Source organism: Schistocerca gregaria, chromosome 9 (assembly GCF_023897955.1).
Source record: "Schistocerca gregaria isolate iqSchGreg1 chromosome 9, iqSchGreg1.2, whole genome shotgun sequence".
NCBI classification, from domain to species: Eukaryota; Metazoa; Arthropoda; class Insecta; order Orthoptera; family Acrididae; genus Schistocerca; species Schistocerca gregaria.
The window spans coordinates 77,488,760-77,514,511 of record NC_064928.1 but is presented as its reverse complement, the minus strand read 5'-3'; the positions used below and the strand labels follow the sequence as shown (position 1 = coordinate 77,514,511).

Below are 25,752 nucleotides of genomic sequence, written 5' to 3'. Positions count from 1 at the left end.
ATTTTTGAAGCTGTTTGTGAATTAGTGGACAATATGAATTTGCCGTGGGATAAGCTCCATTCTGTAGCGCCAGACGGTGCACCACAAATGATCGGGCGTCACCAAGGTTTTGCTTCTCGTTTGAAAAATAATCTCAGGGACGAATTCGGGAAAGACATTTTGACTCTTGATTGTTTTATTCACCAAGAGGCACTGTGTGCTGAAACAGTAGAGCTAGGTGGCGTTATAAAAGATGTGAAGTGTGTGAATTTTGTGCGGCGTCACGGTATGAATCATCGCCAATTCAAAGGATTCCTGAAAGATATGAAAGCGGAGTATGGCATATACCTTACCACAGTACACTTCGTTGGCTGAGTCGGGGAAAAGTTCTTAGCCGGCCGGAGTCGCCGTGCGGTTCTAGGCGCTGCAGTCTGGAGCCGAGCGACCGCTACGGTCGCAAGTTCGAATAGTGCTTCGGGCATGGATGTGTGTGATGTCCTTAGGTTAGTTAGGTTTAATTAGTTCTAAGTTCTAGGCAACTGATGACCTCTGAAGTTAAGTCGCATAGTCGTCAGAGCCATTTGAACCATTTTTTTGACAAGTCCTTGACGTTTTCTTTGCCATTCGTGAGAAAATATCGCTTTTCTCGAAATGAAAGGGGAAGAAATGCGTTGACTGAAAGATATAAAATTAAAATCAGACCTGGCTTCCCTAGCTGACATAACTATGCATCTGAATAATTTAAATCTGTCATTGCAGGACAAAGGGCAGCTAATCGTTGACATGCACGACCAGATCAATGCGTTCGTGGAAAAGTCACGTATATTTGAGAGGCAGATGAGTAATGGACATTTAACGTTCTTCAATCGTCTTGCTTTTTAAAACTTGTAACCTCCCCACAAAAAATAAAATGAGTAATATTCTCATTTAGAGTAACCTCCCAAAAAATAAATTGCGTAACCTATCAATAATAAAATGTGACTAATCTCTCAATAAAAAAAATGTGGGTCACTTATAACCTTTCAATAATTGACAGTCAATTTAACCTGGTAAATTTTGGACGTCAGCAGTGCTGCGTCATGGCCCTGATACATCATTCTGGATAAACTGAAAAATCTTACCTTAATTAGATCGCCGGATAACGCGTATATATCTGCTCCTATAAGAAATTGTCCTGGCGCAGCTAAGTGCAATGCTGGCCGATAGATTTGTCTTATATAAAAGGAAAGAACTGATTTTTCTTTTCAATAATCGGGATGGCCAAGGATTGGAGAAATTAGTGAATTCTTTAAATTGAGGTGAATGTCAAAAGTTACTTTTTATGAGAAAGATTATTATTAACAGATTTTTTTAAACAATTACATGGGACTTGATGTAACAATACTACATATGCGCGAGGCTGCTTTTACCTTATCGTACAACGCTCAGGCTCCGCCATCGCTGCACACGACCGGCCCAGCCAACACGATACACCAGACACGACTGCTCGCTAGCAACTACTTACTCCTACTAACACACAGTTCTTACTGCAGTTAATACTGCTCTTTGGTCTCAGATTCTCTTCTAGCTTACATATCGCAGGCAGCTCGAGTGCGCTAGCAACAAATTCTTTAATTATGGACCTCTTACATAACCCTCCACTGGGTATTAGTTTACTAAGGCTACAATCACAGAGTATATACATCATTGATAAGTGCAGGACATATTAAGAAATTAAATAAAGTGCACACACACTGAGTACAAAACATATTCAGAAATGACAAAGTATATACGCCTTGAGTATATACGCTCCATGATCATGAGGATGGACAGGATAAACGGATATTGCAGTAATTGCTGGTAATTAGGTAAGAAGGTGAAGGACACATTAAGTCTTATGTTAGTCATCATAGACTTACACTAGTGTATCAACCGATATGAACAATTATTGGCACTCATTGGCTAGTTACTAAAGATGTAGTAAGTATTGAGTATTACAAAACACTATTCATAACTCATCTGATTGAATAAGTGGCATTCATTGGCCAGTTACTAAACATGTAGCAAGTATTGAGTATTACAAAACACTATTCATAACTCATCTGATTGAATCAGTGGCATTCATTGCCCAGTTACAAAGTATTCATACAGTGTTACAAAACATTATTCAGTGTTATTCACAAGTCATCATTTAAAACAGGAGCTATTAAGTGTAGCATCAAGCTACTGGTGTTTATATATGATATCATGTAAGTGACATAAGACATATTTAAAATGTAGGATATTGGAACTATTACTCATGGTCGGTATTCCGATAATACCTAGACACAATGGAATCAATACACAGAACATTTGCATTATATTTAGGACTAAAAATATATCTTAAACTGGTAGCATTATTTTCTTGTATACTGATAATAGTTGGGACTCGTAATATTTATTTATTTTTTTTTTTTTTAGCAATGCATTGCATTGGGATTGATACTTGCTGGGGCATGAAAATATTTGCTTTTGACTTATTGCTGGAAATAAGGATTATTAACGTCATGAGTCATGAGTCAGCTGTAGCAAGGTTATGAAACAAGTACAGTATATGTGATCACATTCATAAATGGTAGAAACAACTGGAAAAAAAATGTAACTACTAGAACAGGTTTAATAACTAACTGCTTATACACTCCTGGAAATGGAAAAAAGAACACATTGACACCGGTGTGTCAGACCCACCAAACTTGCTCCGGACACTGCGAGAGGGCTGTACAAGCAATGATCACACGCACGGCACAGCGGACACACCAGGAACCGCGGTGTTGGCCGTCGAATGGCGCTAGCTGCGCAGCATTTGGGCACCGCCGCCGTCAGTGTCAGCCAGTTTGCCGTGGCATACGGAGCTCCATCGCAGTCTTTAACACTGGTAGCATGCCGCGACAGCGTGGACGTGAACCGTATGTGCAGTTGACGGACTTTGAGCGAGGGCGTATAGTGGACATGCGGGAGGCCGGGTGGACGTACCGCCGAATTGCTCAACACGTGGGGCGTGAGGTCTCCACAGTACATCGATGATGTCGCCAGTGGTCGGCGGAAGGTGCACGTGCCCGTCGACCTGGGACCGGACCGCAGCGACGCACGGATGCACGCCAAGACCGTAGGATCCAACGCAGTGCCGTAGGGGACCGCACCGCCATTTCCCAGCAAATTAGGGACACTGTTGCTCCTGGGGTATCGGCAAGGACCATTCGCAACCGTCTCCATGAAGCTGGGCTACGGTCCCGCACACCGTTAGGCCGTCTTCCGCTCACGCCCCAACATCATGCAGCCCGCCTCCAGTGGTGTCGCGACAGGCGTGAATGGAGGGACGAATGAAGACGTGTCGTCTTCAGCGATGAGAGTCGCTTCTGACTTGGTGCCAATGATGGTCGTATGCGTGTTTGGCGCTGTGCAGGTGAGCGCCACAATCAGGACTGCATACGACCGAGGCTCACAGGGCCAACACCCGGCATCATGGTGTGGGGAGCGATCTCCTACACTGGCCGTACACGGCTGGTGATCGTCGAGGGGACACTGAATAGTGCACGGTACATCCAAACCGTCAACGAACCCATCGTTCTACCATTCCTAGACCGGCAAGGGAACTTGCTGTTCCAACAGGACAATGCACGTCCGCATGTATCCCGTGCCACCCAACGTGCTCTAGAAGGTGTAAGTCAACTACCCTGGCCAGAAAGATCTCTGGATCTGTCCCCCATTGAGTATGTTTGGGACTGGATGAAGCGTCGTCTCACGCGGTCTGCACGTCCAGCACGAACGCTGGTCCAACTGAGGCGCCAGGTGGAAATGGCATGGCAAGCCGTTCCACAGGACTACATCCAGCATCTCTACGATCGTCTCCATGGGAGAATAGCAGCCTGCATTGCTGCGAAATGTGGATATACACTGTACTAGTGCCGACATTGTGCATGCTCTGTTGCCTGTGTCTATGTGCCTGTGGTTCTGTCAGTGTGATCATGTGATGTATCTGACCCCAGGAATGTGTCAATAAAGTTTCCCCTTCCTGGGACAATGAATTCACGGTGTTCTTATTTCAATTTCCATTAGTGTAGCATGTTATGTCACGAAAAGCTTCTCCTGGAAAAAATACAAAAAGGATTATTGAGCTGAAAGAAGAAATGCATATTATGCTGAAAAATAGTGAACTTCGAATTAACAGGTAATGAAACGTGTACTTAATATGTATGTACTCTAGCTCTCTTTTCCAAAATATTCAGTCATTATACTATGCGACATAAGACATACTGTCAAAAGGAACTGCAACGAATACTTAAATAACTACATAGCATTTCTTAACTAACAGTAAATATATAAACTTCATCATTATCATCATCTGCAAAGAATAACTTCATCATTCATATTAGCATATTCTTCATATAACTATTCATCATCATTTATTATCATTTGCAAAAAATAGACACTTCATTATGCATACTCATGTTACCATTTACTTCATACAAATATCCATTATCATTCATTACTTCATATAGTATAGAGTTTCTTACATCTAGCATATTTCATCACTAAAATTAACATCTGTAGTTCTGTCTGACAGCGTGCATCAATCCCCTTATATTCTGAAAGAAAAATAATTTGTCAAGACTGCAATTATACGATGTGTACAGTATATTCTGGTTAATGCTTGTTAATTCTGATCCATTTACTCTTCATGACAAGATATTGCATTTTCTTTCCTTCATTCTGATGGTAAAATTTCCATTTCATAGTAAACCATTGTAGTTGTTTAATTCATTTCTTTTACACGGTATTGCTTTCTGAAAAATGATGAATAAGGATTAATATCTTGCATTTAATTCATATACTCATTAAATAAAAACTTGTTTCTAGTAATATAATTAATCATACAGCATAGCATGACAGAAAACGTATTAGGTCAAAAACATAGACAGTTTTCAAGTGCAAAAAATGTACACACAGTATCATAATGTAGTAGCAAAAAATGTAAAATAGTCAAGATGTTGAGATATCATAATGCAAAATGTCAATGTCAACTGGTGTTTGTTACATCTTAAACATTTCATAGTGCATACAGACAAAAATTCTACTTTCGATAGGAAAACAGTCATATATACACAAAATCGAAAATGTGCACGGTCTGATATACAACGACAAGAAAAGCGACCTGCTAACCTTACCTTGCCGGGCACTTGCCAAGAAAAAATATGATAATCATCAGTAAATGTTCATATCAATAACCGGAAAAGGCATTAAAATGTGATAAATCATAAAGTATATTCATTCAATAAAGGGTTTAATATTGGAGACATGGTGATTGCCTTTGCTTTTTCTGGTTCTCAAAGTTTCAACATGTACCACATTGGGATGAGGAATGCTGCGAATTCTGTATGGACCTGCGTATAGCAGTTCAAATTTACTGCATCTACTCTTTCCTCTGTTGGATAAATAGTGTGTGCGTACTAATATCTTCTGTCCAATGTGAAAGTCACGGCGTGTACAAACCTGTTTTTGCTGTCTTCTCCGGCGCTCTGCGGCACGTTTGATGTTGCTGAGCGCAATCTCAATTATTTCATGGTGGCGTAGTCGACGAGATGTAGGAAAGGATACTAATTCTTTGATTTTGTTAGGTGGTTCAACATTTTTCAATATAACAGTCGGAGATAGCATAGTAGATTCATTTGGTATGGAGTTAATTACATCCTGGAATGAGAGTATGTGTGTATCCCAATCAATATGTCTTTTATGGCAGTATATTCTACATAATTTACCAATTTCTTTCATCAGTCGTTCACAAGGGTTCGAAGAAGCGTGATACTTGGATATATAGATCGGAGAAATGTTTCTAGCTCGTAACATACGTGTCCATATCGCAGATCGAAATTGTGGTCCATTGTCCGAAATTACTTTCAATACATGCCCTACATGAAATAAAAAATGTTTTACAAATGCATTCGAAATAGCAGTAGCTTTGCGCAACGGAGTGAAGGTAACAAATTTCGAAGTGAGTTCAACAGCGACAAAGATGTAGCAAAAACCTCTATTAGTTTTGGGAATCGGACCAAAAATGTCTACAGCGGCCATGTGTCTCAATTTAACAGGTACAATGGGATGTAACGGAGGAATATGTGAAGTCGTGTCTGATTTAGCTTCCCGGCAGATTGTACATGACGCTACAACTCGTCGAATACGTTTCTCCATGTTGGCAAAATAACTGTTCTGTCTCAGTATAAGAAAACATTTCCTGGCTCCATAATGTGCGTAACTCAAATGAGTATACCAAATTAATTTGTTAACAAGCTCGTCAGGAATGCATAATAACCAGTTGTTGCCGTCAGGATGAGAGCGGCGGAACATAATGTTATTGCGTAGCGTGTAATGGTTTCTAATGGTAACGTTATTCTTATCTTGCCAAAGGTGTTTAATTTCTTTCCATACGTTGTCTTCACTCTGCTCTTGTGCTATGTCTCGTAATGACGATGAAATGAAATTTTCAAATGCGACATGTTGAATATACATGACGCTAGAATTTGCTTGGCAGAAGTTGGTAGCGATGTCTTGCTGATTGTTGAAGAGAGAACGGGATAGTGCGTCTGCTACAATATTTTGTGTACCGGGAATGTGAACAATTGTAAAATTAAATTCCTGTAAATAAAGTTTCCATCTGCTTAATCTGTCATGTGTAAATTTAGCGGAAAGTAAAAACTGTATAGCTCTGTGGTTTGTGTAAACGGTAGTATGTCTTCCATAAAGAAAATGCCTAAATCGGGTAAATGCCCATCAACTCATAATGAAGTTCTGTGACAGAATAATTACGTTCAGCTGGTGACAGAATGGGACTTGCAAAGGCGATGTTTTTAATTACTGTAGTACCGTCTTCAATTTCCTGAAAAATGTGTACGCCTAAAGCTGTGTTAGAACTGTCGGTGGCAATGGAAAAATTTCTAGTAAGATTTGGATGTGATAAAAGGGGTGCATTCAATAAGGCATGTTTCAGATTGACAAGTTCAGACTGCGCTTGGCTATCCCAGGACCAAATGGTGTTTTTACCCGTCAGTTGGAACAATCTAGGGGTGTCTAAAGCAGAGTAATGAATAAATTTACGGAAAAAGTTAATTAAGCCCAGAAAGCTACGTAGTTGCTTCTTCGTCGTTGGAACAGTAATGTCACGTAAAGCTTGGAGTTTTTCCGGCTCAGCGCAATGCCTTCGGCTGAAATTACATGTCCCAGAAATTTTATGGAAGTTCTGCCAAAGTGCGCTTTTCTAAGATTAACTGTCAGTCCTCATGCACGAAAAGTTTGCAACAGTTGTTCCAGAATCAAATTGTGTTCAGACCAGTTAGCTTCTGCAATAAGAATGTCGTCTACATACGTTGTGATTCTGTCTGTAAGTTCTGTCGGAAGTATAGTATTCAAACCGCGAATAAATGCTGCTGAAGAAATTGTTAAACCGAACGGTAATTTACAAAATTGATAACAATCACCAAAACAGAGAAATGCTGTGTACTTTCTGCAGTTCGGATGGAGCTGAATTTGCCAAAATCCCGATTTCAAATCTAATGTGGAATAAACAGCAGTACCATGAAATTTCTGTAGAAGTTCTTCTAGTGTTTGAGGGCGATCTGTTTCATTAATAATAATGTCATTGATGTGACGCCAATCAAGTACGAGTAGAAGTGATCCATCCTTTTTCTTAACAATATGAAGCGGGTTTATGTACGGACTAATTGCTGGTTCAATAATACCTTGGTCAAGCACAGCTTGCAAGTCTTTCTTAACCTGTTCTCTGTGAATATACGGAATGGGATAATGTTCAGCTTTAAATGTGTCGTGCTGTTTAACTTGAATTCATACATGAAACCGGACATAGCACCAGGGATGTTGTCAAAAACTGGAGCTTGCTGTAAAATAATTTTGCGTAGTTGCGTACGTTCGTCGTCTGTATTTGCACTGCTCTGTTTAACATTATCCGAAATCATTTGTATAACGTCATAGTCGGCTTCGTCTGGTGTATTGTAGTTGTGAACATACGTATCTGTGAACAATGTGGAATGACAGTTTATGTTACGTGATGCAGAATGACCTCTGTCCGATTAATTGTTTGTTCTTCTGCAGGTAAAGAGTGCTGAAATTCTAATGCCAGTTGTACATTTTTATCCTTTAACATTAAACAGGAATTTTGAAAGTCAATAATTGCGTCGTGTTGTACCAAAAAATTCGTACCTAAAATAACGTCTGTTGTCAATAAGGGAATAATCCAAAAATTTGAGTGGAACGTATGACCTGCAATACAAAACGATAAGTGTGTCTGTAATTTTACATCTACTCCTTTACCAGATACTGCTCCTTTTACTTTAGTTTTGCCTAATGGTAACGTAGGATAAATATTCTCTTCGTTACATTCGTTGAAAGTTTCCTCATTTATAACTGACATAGGTGATCCAAAGTCGATTACTGCTGAAAATTTGAATGATCCAATCTTTACTTCAATGACAGGGTGGGAAATGGTTTTTTGAATAACTGGTTTTTCCTGCAAAAGAGTGTCTCGGATGCAGTCAAAAGTAATAACATTTTCGTGAACAAGAGTCTGTGTATCAAAAGTATTGCTTACATCGCTGGAAGGTTCAATCTGTGCTGTATCTAGTCAAATTCTATCTGACGTGCTGTTATTTGCGGGAGAATGCTGTGGCATTTCCACTATTTGTACTGTTCTGTTATTTCTCCCTGACGTATTACGTTCGGGATGATATCTACTGTCTGGTTCATTCATGATAACTGTGGCCGATGATTCTGCTGCTGGTAAGACCGACTGTTACGCTGAAAACTGTGCTCATTACTTTTACGTCTGTTATGATAGTTATTACTATACGGCGCCTTGTGATAGGAGTTGAAATGATGTGTTTTGTAGTGATTTCCTTGATGCTGTGCGTTACTATTTGGTGGAGCCGACGCTATACGTGTAGGCGGCGAAACATTAAAGCTTGGTTGACCTTGCAGACTGCATTGTTGGTTAGGTATGCCAACCGACTGCTTTTGATGCTGTTGCTGAGAAAACCCTCTATTGTTGCCAAAATGTGTCTGCGATTGCTGAAAATTTTGTACATACTGATTATTAACATATGGTTTGTTATTAAAATTATACTGATATTACTTGTTATTTCGGGAGTGTCTAATGAAAACTGTCACTTTCGGTAAAACTTGTCATATCAGGTTTTCATTACTCATTCCTAATTCTAGATAGATCGATAGTCGAAGAGCTGTTTTGATAGATATAAAGGATAGTAAAAGAGAAGGCAGCAGTGCAGAAAACTAAACATGAAGTAGCACTACTACGGCTCGGGGCCCTGTGCACGCTACGGCACATATTCATCCAAGTGTAATGAATCCCCTGAGGTCACTTACGCGCTGCAAATAAATTTTAGTTTCTGCGTTACAGGCAATGCCGGTGAAAATTCAAAAAGAAGTTGTTGCATCCAGTCCAATTCTAGTTTCTGCATTACAGGCAAAGCTGGTGAAAATACAAAAGCAAATTGTCGTATCCAGTCCAAAGCGTGAATCTGTGATCTGTCATTATTAAACACCTTAGATTTTTTTACGGATAAAAATTGCTTGTAATCAAAATTTTCGTCTCTGAATGTCTGAACAGGTTCAGCACTGTATGATAATCTGTTTGTCTGTGACTGTTCGGAATCTAAGTCACGTACTCTCTGTAAATTACCTAAATTGTACTGGCTGTGTGAGTGTGAGAAATGTTCGGAAAGTGGCGCATGCTGTGATATGTTAAAGGCTGAAATATTTTTCATCTCCGTCAATTCGTGCTGTAAAGATGAGAATTTTCTACGTAATGTATTATTGGACGAACCTATCTCACTAATAGTCTGCTGTAAATTTTGGAATTCGGGTGTTTGATTAAACGAAACTGGTGACGTATCGTCTGATTTGGTGTCATTGTTGTTTTCGATAACGTCAATACGACTGGCCAATTCATCAAATTTTTCAGTCAATGCTTTAACCTGATCATCATTTTTAGTGTCACAAGCATTAATTTGTTTTTGGATTTTACGGGTAGTTTTGTTCAATTTCTTAACGTCTGCTTTAATGGCATCGGGATCCTGTATTAATTCTAATTGTTCAAGTCTGTTGGTCACTGTCTGAAAGTCTACTGTGTGTGTGTCTGTTTTTGTTTTAAGATCGGAGATTTCATCATGCAATTCGGTGTTCAACTGTTTAATAGTAGTGATTTCGTCTGATACTGTAGCAATGTTATTGTCTACGTATGTTTTTGCTTTCGTAAATAATTTACGCTTATCTTCCTGTCTCTGTGCAGTAATTGTTTCCATGACTTGTTTCTTTACTCTGTTCTGTTCCTGTATGAATTTACGGTAACGCGTTTCACTGTTTTGTAGGTGGTGATCAAAACGTTCGTCAATTAGGCTGTTCTGTTGTTCGAATTTCTTGTCTACTTTCGCATCCAGTGTGCGTGAAAGTTCTGCTGACATTAATTTAAACTCGTCGCGTAACTGTGTTGCGCTTTCAGAACATTGTTTAGCGACTGCACTAATTTCATCTCTAAGTAATTTGGTTGTGGCTGCATGTGTATTACATATTTCTTGTGCAACGGATCTAATTTCTTCTCTACTATTCCTAGCACTAGCCTTAATTTCCTCACGTAGCTGTTTTTTAGTTTCATTACACTGCTCGGCAACGGCTGTAATCCGTTCAGTAAGCTGCTCACTAGAGGTGTCAAGTTTTTCATTAATCTGTTTGAGATTTTTATTAAGTTATTTGGAATTGTTGTCTAGTTTTTCATTAAGTTGTTTGTCCGATTCATTAAGTCGTTTGAAACTGACGTCTTGTTTTTCATTGAATTGTAGCAATAATGCTACAATTTGATCCAAGCCAAATTTACCGACTCTATTCTCTGTATAGTGTGATGGTGTATCTGCATTTGTCACGTTTTGTGAAACCATTTGGTCATTGTCTGATTCACGAAAAGGTTCGCTAATCGGATGTGCACTGTTGGCCACTAGAACGGAATCAAATAAATCTGACGTGTTTTGTGTATGTTGTTCACCTTCGTTAGAAACAATTATCTGTTCGCTACGTAAATTTTGCAAATCAGGCGTGTCAACCTGGACAGCGTTCATTGTAACGGAAAGTGCCGCGTCATCAATTGTCGTTAAATTTACATTGGACACAATTGAATTTGTTTGCTCATCATTTAGACTAGAATCATTATTGGTGGTCGGTACGCACTGATTGTCTGTAACTGGAGGATTATCATCAAGACAGTGAGTGTCGCTAGTATTATCAGTCAAATTATTAAAGTCGGCTTTTTCACCCATTACGACTGGCGATGTATTGTTAGCAGTTTTTCGCGGCATTTCCACAACTCAAAGTTAAGCACTAAAATCAAACAAAGACGAAGCAAAAATGGAACAAATACAGTTACAAGAAAGAGCATTAAATTGCCGATGACCTGTGAAAGAAAAAGTGACAAACTACTTTAAATATTAAGTAACTAAGAGCAGATATATAGCTGACTACTTCTCAGAAATTCACAAAAATACGATCCTGGCCGGTTGTCGCCAAATGTAACCTCCCCACAAAAAATAAAATAATATGAATAATATTCTCATTTAGAGTAACCACCCAAAAAATAAATTGCGTAACCTATCAATAATAAATTGTGACTAATCTCTCAATAAAAAAATGTGGGTCACTTATAACCTTTCCATAATAGACAGTCAATTTAACCTGGTAAATTTTGGACGTCAGCAGTGCTGCGTCATGGCCCTGATACATCATTCTGAATAAACTCAAAAATCTTACCTTAATTAGATCGCCGGATAACGCGTATGTATCTGCTCCTATAAGAAATTTTCCTGGCGCAGCTAAGTGCAATGCTGGCCGATAGATTTGTCTTATATAAAAGGAAAGAACTGATTTTTCTTTTCAATAATTGGGATGGCCAAGGATTGGAGAAATTAGTGAATTCTTTAAATTGAGGTGAATGTCAAAAGTTACTTTTTATGAGAAAGATTATTATTAACAGATTTTTTTAAAACATTTACATGGGACTTGATGTAACAATACTACATATGCGCGAGGCTGCTTTTACCTTATCGTACAACGCTTAGGCTCCGCCATCGCTGCACACGACCGGCCCAGCCAACACGATACACCAGACACGACTGCTCGCTAGCAACTACTTACTCCTACTAACACACAGTTCTTGCTGCAGTCAATACTGCTCTTTGGTCTCAGATTCTCTTCTAGCTTACATATCGCAGGCAGCGAGTGAGCAATACATCGAAATTACATCAGCTCGAGTGCGCTAGCAACAAATTCTTTCATTATGGATCTCTTACAAACTACCTGAAGGTACTACTTTCGGAGATTACCAAGCAAAGTTACAGCAGCTCATCAAGTCGTTTGAAACACGATTCCGAGACGTAACTAGTTTGGAAATGGAACTTAAGGTGTTCAGCACTCCGTTTTCAGATTCCCCCGATGACTTGTCATTGTCACTTCCATTGGAGATTACTGATTTGCTAAATTCAACTTTGTTGAAATAGAGGTACTACAACACGTTGGATTTGTCACGATGGTATCGTTCATTACAGCAAAAAACATCTCCTAAGCTTCACAACGATGCCACACAGATCATGTGCAACAGTTTGGATCTATGTACTGTTGTGAGCAGCTTTTCTCAGCAATGAAAAGAGTAAAAAGTAAGGAACGATCGTTTCTTCCGGATGCAACAATAAAGGCCATTCTCCGCATTAATGCTGCGAACACTTTGACGCCTGATATTTCCGATCTTATAATGAAAAGAAAATGTCAACCTACAACCTACATGTCAACCTACTAGTATGCAATTTCTTGTAAAACAGTTGTTTCTTATTTATTTCCTGAACATCGTATTTCCTGGTGTAGCATGTCACCACGTCTTAGCAGCTAAGACAGGGGCGGGAAACGTTGCACGCGGCTCATAAGCACACAGCGCTGCACGTGTGCTGCTCACGTGCAACCGTCGAATGGGGCTGTGGCGACAGCCGGCAGGTTGCGGCGGTGTAGTGCCAGGCTAAGTCGCGAACGCTGATGCGAAGCGACCACTACATAGTGAATTTTGTATTTCAAGAACCGGAAAATGCAGAGTGAAACGAGGAAACGGAGAAGTGGAGATCTGCTATCTTTTAAAAGTAATGGGAGAATCTTTTTTTTTTTGCAAAAACGTGAAAATTCGCAAATTTTTAATATGTGGCAGTATTCTCTCTGGTCAGCAGAAGTTTAGTATTGAAGGCCATTATAATAAATTTCACAAGGACGAGTACAATTTATTGTCGGATTCTGAGCGGAGGGGGAAATTGACTGAGCTTAAGAAGAGCGATCTGACGATATTTGATGAATCTGTCCTAGTTGCTGTTGTCACGAGAGATCTGCTACTTTCTTTCGTCATGTCTCTCATCTAACTGATTTAACATTTTATGGAGCACTGTTTTCAGTTTTTCAGGACGACAACAATAATAGCCCAGCGGTACGTGGAAGTTATAAAATTGCGCTTAATATTGGGAGAGCTGGAAAACCATTTGCTGAATTAATAAGCCTCGGTTAAGAGCAAACATAAGTGAAGAAAATTTACGTAACTGTGTGCGCTTGTCTGTACGTAGAAATTTTGTTCCAGATATTAACCTGTGATAATTAAACAAAACGTAACGTAGTTAATAGGTACTCTTTCAAACCATGATTTCTTTCAAGCCCTCCTTCTAACCTTATTCCATCATTCAATAAAGCAAACTAGGAAACAAAACGCATTACAGAGGAAGGAGAGGACAGAAGGTATGGTGGAGAGGGGAGATAAGCGGGTGGCCAGCTTGCCCCTGTGTGAGCGCAGTACACCTGTTAACTGCCCGCCCCTGAGCTGAGGGTATGAGGTTCTCGATCTTGTAAGACGCAGCTGGCTCGTCAGAACGCTTGCCCTACCGCCGGCCTCAGCCAGCCGTGCCACGTGCCGGCGTGGCGGCCCACTCGACTGGTGACAGCGAGCGACGCGGCTCCCTGGAGCAGGGAGCGCCCCGCGGCTAACAACGGAGCAGACGAGCTGCAACAGCCTGACCTATTGTATCTCCACACCAAATTTCATCGAAATCAATTCAGCGATTTAGTCATGAAAACTTAACTGACAGAGTAATATCAGTATGGAACTATGGATTACAAATTGATAATTGTGTGAGCATTGTATTCAAGCTGTTATCCATTACAGCGCTGTGTGTATTGCCTCATTGGCTGGGAGGCGCTGTTCAGGATGTTTGGTCCCCTTGTGCTTTATATTTGACGCCTCTTCGGTGACTTGCGTGTCGATGATGATAATATGATGAGGAAAACTTACACGTGCTGTCCCAAATTGATAAAATCCAATACAGCCAAGAGCCGAACCCAGGACCTCATGATCGATAGGTAGGAATGCTAACCAGAAGACCATGCTCTGCCAGTAATTTAGTTATGGTTAATACTCATGGTGGTACTAAAGTAAAATGTGGACTTTCTCATATAATGAAATGTCGTGTGACGAGGGCCTCCCGTCGGGTAGACCGTTCGCCTGGTGCAAGTCTTTCGATTTGACGCCACTTCGGCGACTTGCGCGTCAATGGGGATGAAACGATGATGATTAGGACAACACAACACCCAGTCCCTGAGGGAGAAAATCTCCGACCCAGCCGGGAATCGAATCCGGGCCCTTTGGATTGATAGTTTGTCACGCTGACCACTCAGCTACCGGGGGCGGACGTTCTGAGATTATTAAACGGCTTTAAATTGACAAAGAAAGAAAATAAATAATTTGTAGTGCAGCACAAATTTTATAATATTTGCACGTATAATAATGTCACCTGATGTTGCGCTAACATACCATAATCAAATGTAGCGTCACTAAAAGCCTCCCACATTCTATATGTGAACGCACGAAGTTTCTCTGTTTGTCGTACAGCATTTAAACGGAGCCGACGCAATGAGTTTCAAGGGTCTCAGAAGGTATAAGAAATGCGTGACTCTCAGAGACTGAAATGCGACGGGTTTGTGACTGAATCAGTATGGAGGTATGAATTGAAGACGCTGATGACTGAATAAGAGTTGTAGTCATTGCGCTGAATCGTATTATGTAGGAAATATCGAGAAATAAACGGATTTGCACAAATATAATCAAGTTGTTTAAAAGTCAAAGAGTAAATAGCTTTTTCAAAGAGTAATTATTGTTCCATATTTCGCGTTGTATTCTTCAGATCAATAAATATCTTGTACCACACACTTTCTAAAGTAGCCTGTGTTCTACCTTAGCGTTCAAGCTCCATTCACACCAACTTTTATCAAAATCGGTTGGGTCGTGAAAGCTTAACATAAAGAGTTACTTTCGCATTTAAAATATTAGTAGGGATAGATTGATAATCTGTAGGTTTTTCAGTCGGCAGCCATTTGAAGCTTGTGCGTAGAGGCAGAAATTCTTGGAAGGTTAATAGCAATAGCCACAACATACTGGGTTCCAGCTGGTGATTTTGAGCTATTTATGAACCAACTAGCCGCTTTCCCAAAACAAAGAGTCCCAAAATTATTTAATAAATTGCAGTGCTCGATTATATATATATATATATATATATATATATATATATATATATATATATATATATATATATTGCTAGTATCAGTCGACTTACGGAGATCAACTGACGCTGCTGCGAACATTACATAGTAGTTCATTTTTGACAGTGGAACTTTACGCTTAGACTACACAGTTGTGTTCCAAATACTGGTCGGGATTGTTCGATGAACGGCGTATGTGTGACGGGGTCGGAGAGAGCGTTAGCACACATTCGGGAGGACGATCGTTCGAACCAGCGTCCGGCCATCCTGATTTAGGTTTCTTCCAATCGCTCATGGCAAATGCCGGGTTGGTTCCTTCGAAAGGGCAGCGCCGCTTTCCTTCTCTATCCTTTCCCAATCCTAACTTGTGCTCCGTCTCTAACGATCTCGTTGCCGACGGGATTTAAACATTAATCTTCTCGTGCTCGCCGCACGGGGTAGCGGCGCTTTGACACGGTCCGCGCCGCTCCCCCCGTCGGAGGTTCGAGTCCTCCCTCGGGTATGGGTGTGTGTGTTTTCCATAGCGTAAGTTAGTTCAAGTTAGATTAAGTAGTGTGTAAGCCTAGGGACCGATGATCTCAGCAGTTTGGTCCCATAGCGACTTACCACAAATTTCCAAATTTCCTCCTCCTCCTAGAAACTGCTAGAAGTCTTCCCCTCCACTATCACCCAGTCTATGGCTGCGACAAGATGTCGGAGGTGCTTACTAATTACCACTAGCTGGCGGAAGAAGAGGGCGCATTAAGCCGACACCTGCGACTGACTGCAACCGATACAGCTATCGATTTGATGCTCTTTTTTGCCCCGTTAAGAACTTAACACTTCGAAACACACCAATATATTAAAAAGATGACTCGAACTGCTCCGTCGTAAGCAGATGTGGTCTTACCGCTTTAAGGTCTCTAGTTCTGCAAATGTAACGGGAGTCTGTCGTTTTCTTCCGTCTGACACATGCCAACCATTTTTCTGCGTAATTTGTTACATCGTTAATTTCGGTTTTAGAGACTTACTTTAGGATATATTCGTTCCTCCATCTGTCAAGTTTTGTTGTTCACGTAACTCTTCTTAAACATCTACACTACTGGCCATTAAAATTGCTACACCAAGAAGAAATGCAGATGATAAACGGGTATTCATCGGGGAAATATATTATACTAGAACTGACATGTGATTACATTTTCACGCAGTTTGGGTGCACAGATCCTGAGAAATCAGTACCCAGACCAACCACCTCTCGGCGTAATGACGGCCTTGATACGCCTAAGCATTGAGTCAAACAGAGCTTGGATGCCATGTACAGGTACAGCTGCCTATGCAGCTTCAACACGATATCACAGTTCATCAAGAGTAGTGACTGGCGTATTGTGACGATCCAGTTGCTCGGCCACCATTGATCAGACGTTTTCAATTGGTGAGAGATCTGGAGAATGTGCTGGCCAGGGCAGCAGTCGAACATTTTCTGTATCCAGAAAGGCCCGTACAGGACCTGCAACATACGGTCGTGCATTATCTACGGGTCGTAATACATCTGAAATGAAACGTCCACTGTTCAAAGTGCTGTCAATGCGAACAAGAGGTGACCGAAACGTGTAACCAATGGCACCCCATACCATAACGCCGTGTGATACGCCAGTATGGCGATGACGAATACACGCTTCCGATGTGCGTTCAACCGCGATGTCGGCAAACACGGATGCGATCATCATGGTGCTGTAAACAGAGCCTGCATTCGTCCGAAAATATGACGTTTTGCCATTCGTGCACCCAGGTTGGAACGTTAAGTACACCATCGCAGGCGCTCCTGTCTGTGATGCAGCGTCAAGCGTATCCGCACACCATGGTCTCCGAGCTGATAGTCCATTCTGGTGCAAACGTCGTCGAACTGTTCGTGCAGATGGTTGTTGTCTTGCAAACGTCCCCATCTGTTGACTCAGGGATCGAGGCGTGGATGTACGATCCGTTACAGCCATGCGGATGAGATGCCTGTCATCTCGACCGCTAGTGATACGAGGGCGTTGGGATCCAGTACGGCGTTCCGTATTACCCTCCTGAACCCACCGATTCCATATTCTGCTAACAGGCATTGGATCTCGACCAACGCACGCAGCAATGTCGCGATGCGATAAACTGCAATCGCGATAGGCTACAATCCGACCTTTATCATAGTCGGAAACGCAATGGTACGCATTTTATCTCCTTACACGAGGCATCACAACAACGTTTCACCATGCAACGCCGGTCAACTGCTGTTTGTGTATGAGAAATCGGTTGGAAACTTTCTTCATGTCAGCATGTTGTAGGTGTCGCACAGGCGCCAACGTTGTGTGACTGCTCTGAAAAGCTAATCATTTGCTTATCACAGCATCTTCTTCCTGTCGGTTAAATTTCGCGTCTGTAGCACGTCATCTTCGTAGTGTATCTATTTTAATGGCCAGTTGTGTGATTTCAGATATTTGCTTATTATTATTATTATTATTATTATTATTATTATTCAGGCCTAATTCCAGTTCGTCAGTACCAGAACTTTGTAGATGTTTCAATGGTTGCCCCTTTTTTATGTCATACTAGCTTCTTTTTCCCAGTTTCACCCTCGTACACACGTAACACACACACACACACACACACACACACACACACACACACATACACACACACACACAAAAAAACATGGTGGTTAGACATAATCTGAAAAGCTTTTAAGAATGTTGCAGGACAGGTTGTTCTGAGCAAGACTCATCAGAAAAAAATTCAGTATGTTGCACTGTTTCCGAGTTAATTAGCATTGAAGTAGCCAATCAGGCCGTTATCAAGCAGATTGCTAGAGACTGTGTGGCCAGAAGTGTTCTACGCTAGTGATTTCCTAAAACCGAACAAAAGAGTAAAACCAAAGTTGGACGTGGGACGGTAATAGGAACCGAATCTGAGTCAAAGGCGGAGATGTCTCGTGCGCTACGGTCTTCGCTATGAGAATAACCGGCACAAATATTATATCTGGCGGGCCGCCTGAATCTACGCACGCAACGCTGATGCAACCTTGAACATAAATGCAGATACTAACCAAACCAGCAGTGGTCGTTATAACGATATGTTTACGTAATGTGTATACATAAACATACGTTATAAACGTGCCCGTTCGTAGTAATTATAACAATATGTTTCTTTTGTGCTACTACATATTGCTATAATCAGTGCTGGAAATATATTTGCGAACGCCGATCGTATGCGACTGCCTCTTGTTGGATCGTCTGATCAGTCGGAAGTTGCACTGCAGAGGAGAGTAAATGCCTATTCAAAATATAATTACTTTTGGATAGCTCAACATGAATTTCCTAAGGGACCGTAGTTTATCATGCATTTACCAGTAGAATGTGGCGCGGAGAAAATATTTCGCCGCATACAACTTCCGTCCGATTTCAACGAAAGAATTCGTGACTGTGAACTCTCTATTTGGCAGAAACATGAAGAAAATTAAATAACTTCATGAAGGAGTGAGACATATATTCTACACTAAATAAATAGTCCATACACCAATTCCATTTCAATCTGAATTTATGGCAATTAATAGAAGAACGTATCTGCAATGAAAGATTTAACATGGATGCCGTTTTGACTGGCACTTCTCTTCTGGTAATGACAATAATTCCTTTGACGTTTTCACATACACGTCGCACAATAAATTTGCTGCTATGCAGTATTGCACTTTTAGTATTGCACTTTTACTTTACACTAAAATAATATTATTTTTAACGGTAATAATACGGCGGCAAGACATGCGCGTCCGACACAAGTTACAAGAGACAAGAGAAGAATGAGTAACAGTTCATCGAGAATATCGCGTAAATAAAAAAAAAGAAAATGTGTAAAAGTTTTCTTCTTCTGTCCGTTTTTCGCGCCGCGGTTTTCAAAGTCAATAACTCACTGCATCTCTGACGGCGCTTCGACAATAAACAAGTTACGTCACAGGTCGTTCACCTTTTACATTCTTGCAACATTATTTGCTAACTGTAGCTGTTGCCGAGCGACTGCTCGATTAGTGAATGATTTAAAGTGATAAGGCAATCACATAATGTTACATCGTGACAATGTGCGGCCACGTAGGACTACCGAGACGGAAGACTGTCATTTTCAGAGTCTTGCATCTGCAGCAGTAATTTGAGCACTAGTTAGCACCACAGAGACACAACGAACTGTTACAAATCGGTTACTTCAAGGACAGCCAGACGCCCTGTAGCCTGCGTTCACTGACACTGTACCACCGCCAGCTGCGTCTTCAGTGGCGTCAAGCGAGAGCTCATATGAGGGCAGAGTGGAAGTCTGTTGTATTTTCTGATGAAGGCTGGGTTTCCCTCGGTGCCAGAGATGTCCATGTGATGATTATAGTCTGGGAGACGAGTCTTTGGTACTGACATCTCGGTAGCGTCTTTCCGTTGCCTAGCGACCGCAAGCAGGCAGCCAATGACGGTCTGACTTTGAGCGGGTAGCAAGGGCCACGTTGCCGCTCTGGAACTCGGTCGCGCGCGCTTATGAAACTTACCAGTGTCTCGCGTGCAGGCGGTGCGGTCGTTCGTCGTTTGTCTGAAGTGGAATTCACAGTTTATTTCGTTTTTGTTGTTTTTAGTGTTTCTTTGTTTATGTTTCGTTGTAAACAATGTCTAGTGCGGCGGGTAGTACCAGCCCAACACAAGAAGTGAAACGGAGGAAGAAAAGTGTGCTACACACCCAGGCCCGTGAATTCGTGTGCTCTGTGAGGGATTACTTTGAGACAGAAAAGGACAAAGGTGGGCCCTTAATTCCTGTTGTTCAGGTTGTGAAGAGAATTGCAGCAGCATTGAAAATAAGTAAGAACACTGTTGTAAAGATAGGGAAAGAACAGTATAGTGTAGATTGTGAAGAGAGTGGCACAACAAAGCTGCACACACCAGGAAAGAAGCGACCGAGAAATAAGCAGGTGACAGCTTTGGACGATTTTCAGAAAGACGCTATTCGTCGTCATTTATACAGCTATTATAAGAGAAGGGAACATCCCACTCTATCTAAATTATTCTGTAGCTTGCAGTAGAACAAATTAATAATGCTAATACTTAACAAATGAAACCAAAACTGCTAATTTTCAACAACTTGCGAAAATAGTTTTCATTTCAGTTGTGAAGTTTAACAAATAACTTTATTATGTTTCAGCATCTTAGATACTTGTACTAAATAGCTCTTATCAGTTTTCGAGTTAATATAGTTCAAGCAGCAACTTTAAATAAATTCACGCGTACCAATACGACTCGTATTTTGTCTCGCTTTTATTTCTGCTGCTAGAGAATGCGTGTAGCAGAGAGGGCGCCGCGTGCTGTGAGCCACGTTCGGCAACAGCGCCGTCTGCCTGCCGGAACTGTCAGTACCAATCACTCGTCTCACGGACTATAGAAGGAGGTCAGTTGAGGTCCCGCAACAGACCTGTCTGCATGCTACACACACTGGAGTCATATATGGGGTTATGGTCTGGCGTGCGATTTCAAATGACAGCACGAACATTGTCATGGTTATCTCACGCACCCTGACTGCAAATTTGTACATCAGTCCGGTGATTCGGACTGTTATGCTGAAATTCATGAACAGCAGTTCAAGGGGTGTCTTTTCCAACACAACAACGCTCGCCCACATATGCTGTAAGCCAACATGCTCTACAGTGTGTTGACATGTTGTCTTGGCGTGCTAGATCACCAGAAATGTCTCCAATCGAGCACATACGGGATATCATCAGTGTCACCCACAAACAGCGTTAACCGGCCCTGTATTGAGCGACCATGTGCAACAGGCAACGAACTCCATCCCACAAACTGACATCCGGCACCTGTACAACACAACCGCCCCGGTATTAAGCTTTATATAAGAATATACAGCCTACAGTTGCAGGTTAACTTTATCGTTTACCTAGGTTTCAACGTTAGTAATAACGTCTTCTTCAGAACCTGCAAAAAGTTATTATTATAGTGTACTAGTAAATTATATTAGATATGGTCATCCTACAGGATGCAACGTGTAGTACTTACATAAAATATTATTTAAATGTTTGCCTAAAACAAGCCATGTCCTAAGTCAACTTTATAAAACTAGATGCATAACCACAATGTTTTGTCACTTCTATTAAACAAGCTGCACTAATTAACTTTAAGCCCGTTGTATGGGCCTCGTCGTGTAACTAGAGAATGCGGACCGCGAAGGCTTCGCGAGAAAGTTAACCTGCAACTGTAGGCTGTATGTTCTTATATAAACAATATCAGTTGCTGTCGGTGCATAAAAATGTTAAAAATATCCAGTATTAAGCGAGCATGTGCAACAGTCATCCCACAAACGGACATATGGCACCTGTACAACACAATGCATGCTCATTTGTATGCCTGCATTCAGCATTCTGTCGGTTACATCGGCTATTAATGTATCCGCATTTGACATTTGCAAAGGCTTATCTCGCGCCTACGTTAACCAATGATTTGGCAGTGTCAACTTAAATGTGTTACCCAGACAAATATATTTCCGAAATTTCATTACTCTACATTAATTATTTTTTGTGCTGCGAATTTTTTCTCGTCAGTGTTGTTCAGGAGGCATGACACCATAGACATTCAGATGCGTGCAGAAATAGGTTTGCTTAAACTGAACGCAAATTACGCAGAACATACTCATTTGTAATCAGACGTTTGATTTTCTAGTATGCTCTCCTCTTTAGAATCAGCTGTTGGAGAATAAACATATATTTGCAGAAGTGACGTGTGATACTCAACTGACCAATTCCTTAGAGAAAGTAATTAACGTTCGATACAAGCGCCATTAACCAGGAAGTAAGAACAACAGAAACCCCCGTTTTTAAATGCCTTTTTATTTCTTAGTTTCTCAGGGGACGAATCAAATAATTATATCGCTGGATTTCTCTTCCCGATATTGTTCAATATGAAAGAACAAAAATTTATGTTCTTGTCTCTATGGATAAGACACTTTTGTTAATATAACATGAATCCCCTACCAGCATTCATAATATGTAGGGCCGTCTCAATTAACCCTTTACGTCAAATATACTTTCGGGCTTTAAATATATTGGTGATCGGCTTTCACCTAGTATAAACAGTAACGATGAATCCAAGAAACAGATAGCTACCGAATTTAGTACCAATTTAGAATTTAGTACCAACGACAAAATCATACAAACTTTAATATTTGAAATGAAAATGTGCTGTATTTTGACTGGAAAGTACAGTTATCAATTACTATACAACTATATTAAAGTTTGTATGATTTTCATCGTTTGTGAATAACGTTACGAAGATACCATTGGTTGCTATTTCGTGAGTCCATATACAATGCGAAAGAATATAGTTGCAAGATCGTTATCGTATAATCTAACTAACAACATTCTATGGCGAGGCAGATATGCGGTCAAAAATTGCACAGGGGAATAAAACGCTAGAACAAGGCTCGCACTAGATCTACTTGGGTTGAGACATCTTCCATTTTCAAAGCAAAGGCTAAGAGAAAAAGTTTGAAAGATATCGATAAGTATGTGGTACAATCGTTTGCAGTTTTTAAAAAAGTGCAAGCACTGAAAGTACTGAGAAGTTGTAGTGTAAGACATTCACAGAGTGAAATGAGACTGGGACGATCACGTAACGTATGATGGAACAAACAGATTGCGATATTTATGATGACAGAATCAACGGTACACCCAAAGTAGAGTGGCTATCTGGCATGTTGGCTGCACTGTTCCCAACAATGAACCAAGACGTAACTGTAGTGACAGTTGAATGCAGTCGGTGTTGCAGTCAGTTTTTATTCTCTCGATGTTCATTACGGAAATTCCGTTAAAAGAGTTACTAATGTCGTGTTAGTGGCGTTCGATGTGAATTTCAAAGACATTTCATGTGCCTCCGCCATTGCGTGGCACTTAGAAAATATTTGAAAACCTGAAGCTATTGGAAGTCTTCCCGACGCAAGTTACACAGCGTTTATCGATGAAACAGAAACGCCTAGTTGTTTTGCTGTTAAGATCGAAGTATCACAGACACCAAAGGAAGGTTTCATCCAGAATATTCCAACATTCCACGCCAACAACTCCAATGGATTTTATACGAATGAGCCTCACGTCCTTTTTGTGTTCTCTAGTTGCAATATTATGCCACGAGAAGATAGTTTTGTGAGCTAATGCTTGATCAGCATCGGACTAGCTCCAGTTCATTTCATGTTATGGTCGCATCAACCTGCCTTGGAGCTGACTGGACAGGTAAATCGGCAAAACAATATTTACTAGTTCTCGGAAAATCTACATCTTTCCGAGCAAGCCCCGATTGATATAAGTTTCTCAACAGGCGCTGTAAATCGTAAGTAATGTATAGATGGTAAATTAATAACCTACTTCAGTTTTGCCCGAAGTGATAGCATAAACATGATGCGTAAATAAAGTTTACAAACAGGACGGCGTTTACGACTTTTGAAATGCCACCTGGTTCACCTGATTTCACTCCAGTAAACGCCTTCATTTTGATGTATAGCAAAAAACTGAAATGCTTGGAGGGAAACAGCTAAAGGTTGACCACCTGAAAGCGAACACTGAGTTGGCCTTCTGTAGTTTGACTCAAATAATACCCGTGTCTTCATGTGTGCAAAAGAAGAGAAAGAGGTTGCTAAGAGGTTTTCCCGATGAAGTCGAAATCAGTCGGAACATCAATTCGAAGTGGACAAAGATGAAAATGTAAATCATGCACTACCTATTTAAAGGTTCATCTGTCCCAGATTTCAGCTGAAATGATTTAGGGAAAACACGGAAAACTCAATTTTGGTTAGTCCAACATGGATCGGAAGGCCGCACCTCCCAAGGAGACGAGTCAGTCGTCTTAGCTAGTGCATTATCTCGCTCGGTTTCACGTGTGTGCTGATTTCCAAGACAGACAACAACCGTGTGCTGACGAAGGAAGAAAACAACTTGAACTTCTGAAGAATTGGAGAAATGCGAAACCACTAAGAAGTATAAGCTTCATTTCTATAGTGTGACATCGGTATTTTCCACTCTGCAAAGTGTGAAGTGACGTTTGCGCTTCTGTGAACATCGCAATAATTTCATAAGAAGTGCAAGGTAAAGAAGATTTCGTCAAGTTATGGTACGTACACGAAGGGGTGAGTATGGGAAATGTCTGATTTTTTTAGATTTTTATATAGACGTATATTTAAAAAATTATTTGTTGACAAAAATTCAAAAATTTAGACTTTTGCTTTGCTGTAAACCATTTAGCTTACTGTTTCGTCCTCAACTATCTAGACACTGATTTTTGTACCACTAGCTTTTGGAGTAAGTGCCGCATTAATGTTTTGCTACGATAGTTAAAAAGTATTGTTGATTTTAAAAATTGCCCTTCGCATAACCAAGCGCGTTTCAATTAGGAAGTATCTTGTCTATTACATGTCCTTCGAGGCCTGTTAAAATTAGAAACATTTATTAATGATAGTTCCTATGCTTTGAAACTTAAAACGAAGATAGGAGATGAACGGATGTAGATGCAATGTTTTTATGTATGAAGACTGAAAACTGTTGCACTTCAGTTACGTATCAGAAAAAAATCTAAGCGATTAGTCCAAAGCGAAGTTTACTACCGTCTATCGCATAGAGAGCGCCAATCCATTATCGTAAAAAAGCTTTACAGCTGGAGTGGAAACCACAAATAAAATAAAAATTCTCACCAAATATAGCCAAAGATATGACGTTGTAGTCGCCATGTTGATTACGTAGACTGCTGACACACAGTCTTGATAATTAAGAGACAGGTCGAACTGGACACGCAGTATCACAATTTCCAGTTTATCGCATTTCACTCCTACTATTGTGTTTTGGGATAAGTTCTGGTGTTCGATTCCACTCGTCGGCTTGGAGCAATGACATCATACCTAAGGCAAAGACGCTGCGTACAATCAAGCCATGAAATCAACGGGTCATATTCGTAAACAAACAAATGTAGCATACGATAAAATTACAATCGCATTCACGCAGTTATTTAGTTAGTCATGAATTACATCGAAACGAACTGAAGATAACCAAAACAATTAAAAACAAATGATAACAAATACGAAACACTAGCATAAAATGTGGAGAAACCGACACAC

General features: G+C 40.6%; 1 protein-coding gene across 3 annotated transcripts in view; it reads left to right on the top strand.

Moving 5' to 3' along the window:
* LOC126291728 (uncharacterized) overlaps positions 1 to 25,752 on the top strand; it is a 200,238-nt gene that overhangs the window by 38,077 nt on the left and 136,409 nt on the right. The window contains exon 1 of one of the 3 annotated variants that reach the window (XM_049985400.1): positions 23,433 to 23,881. The exons of 1 other annotated variant lie outside the window; for it this stretch is intronic. The gene's annotated coding sequence lies outside the window, so the exon portion shown is untranslated. Of the gene's footprint in view, positions 1 to 23,432; positions 23,882 to 24,501; positions 24,772 to 25,752 lie in introns of those variants that run through there. One more of the 3 variants, XM_049985396.1, reaches the window with a different exon arrangement.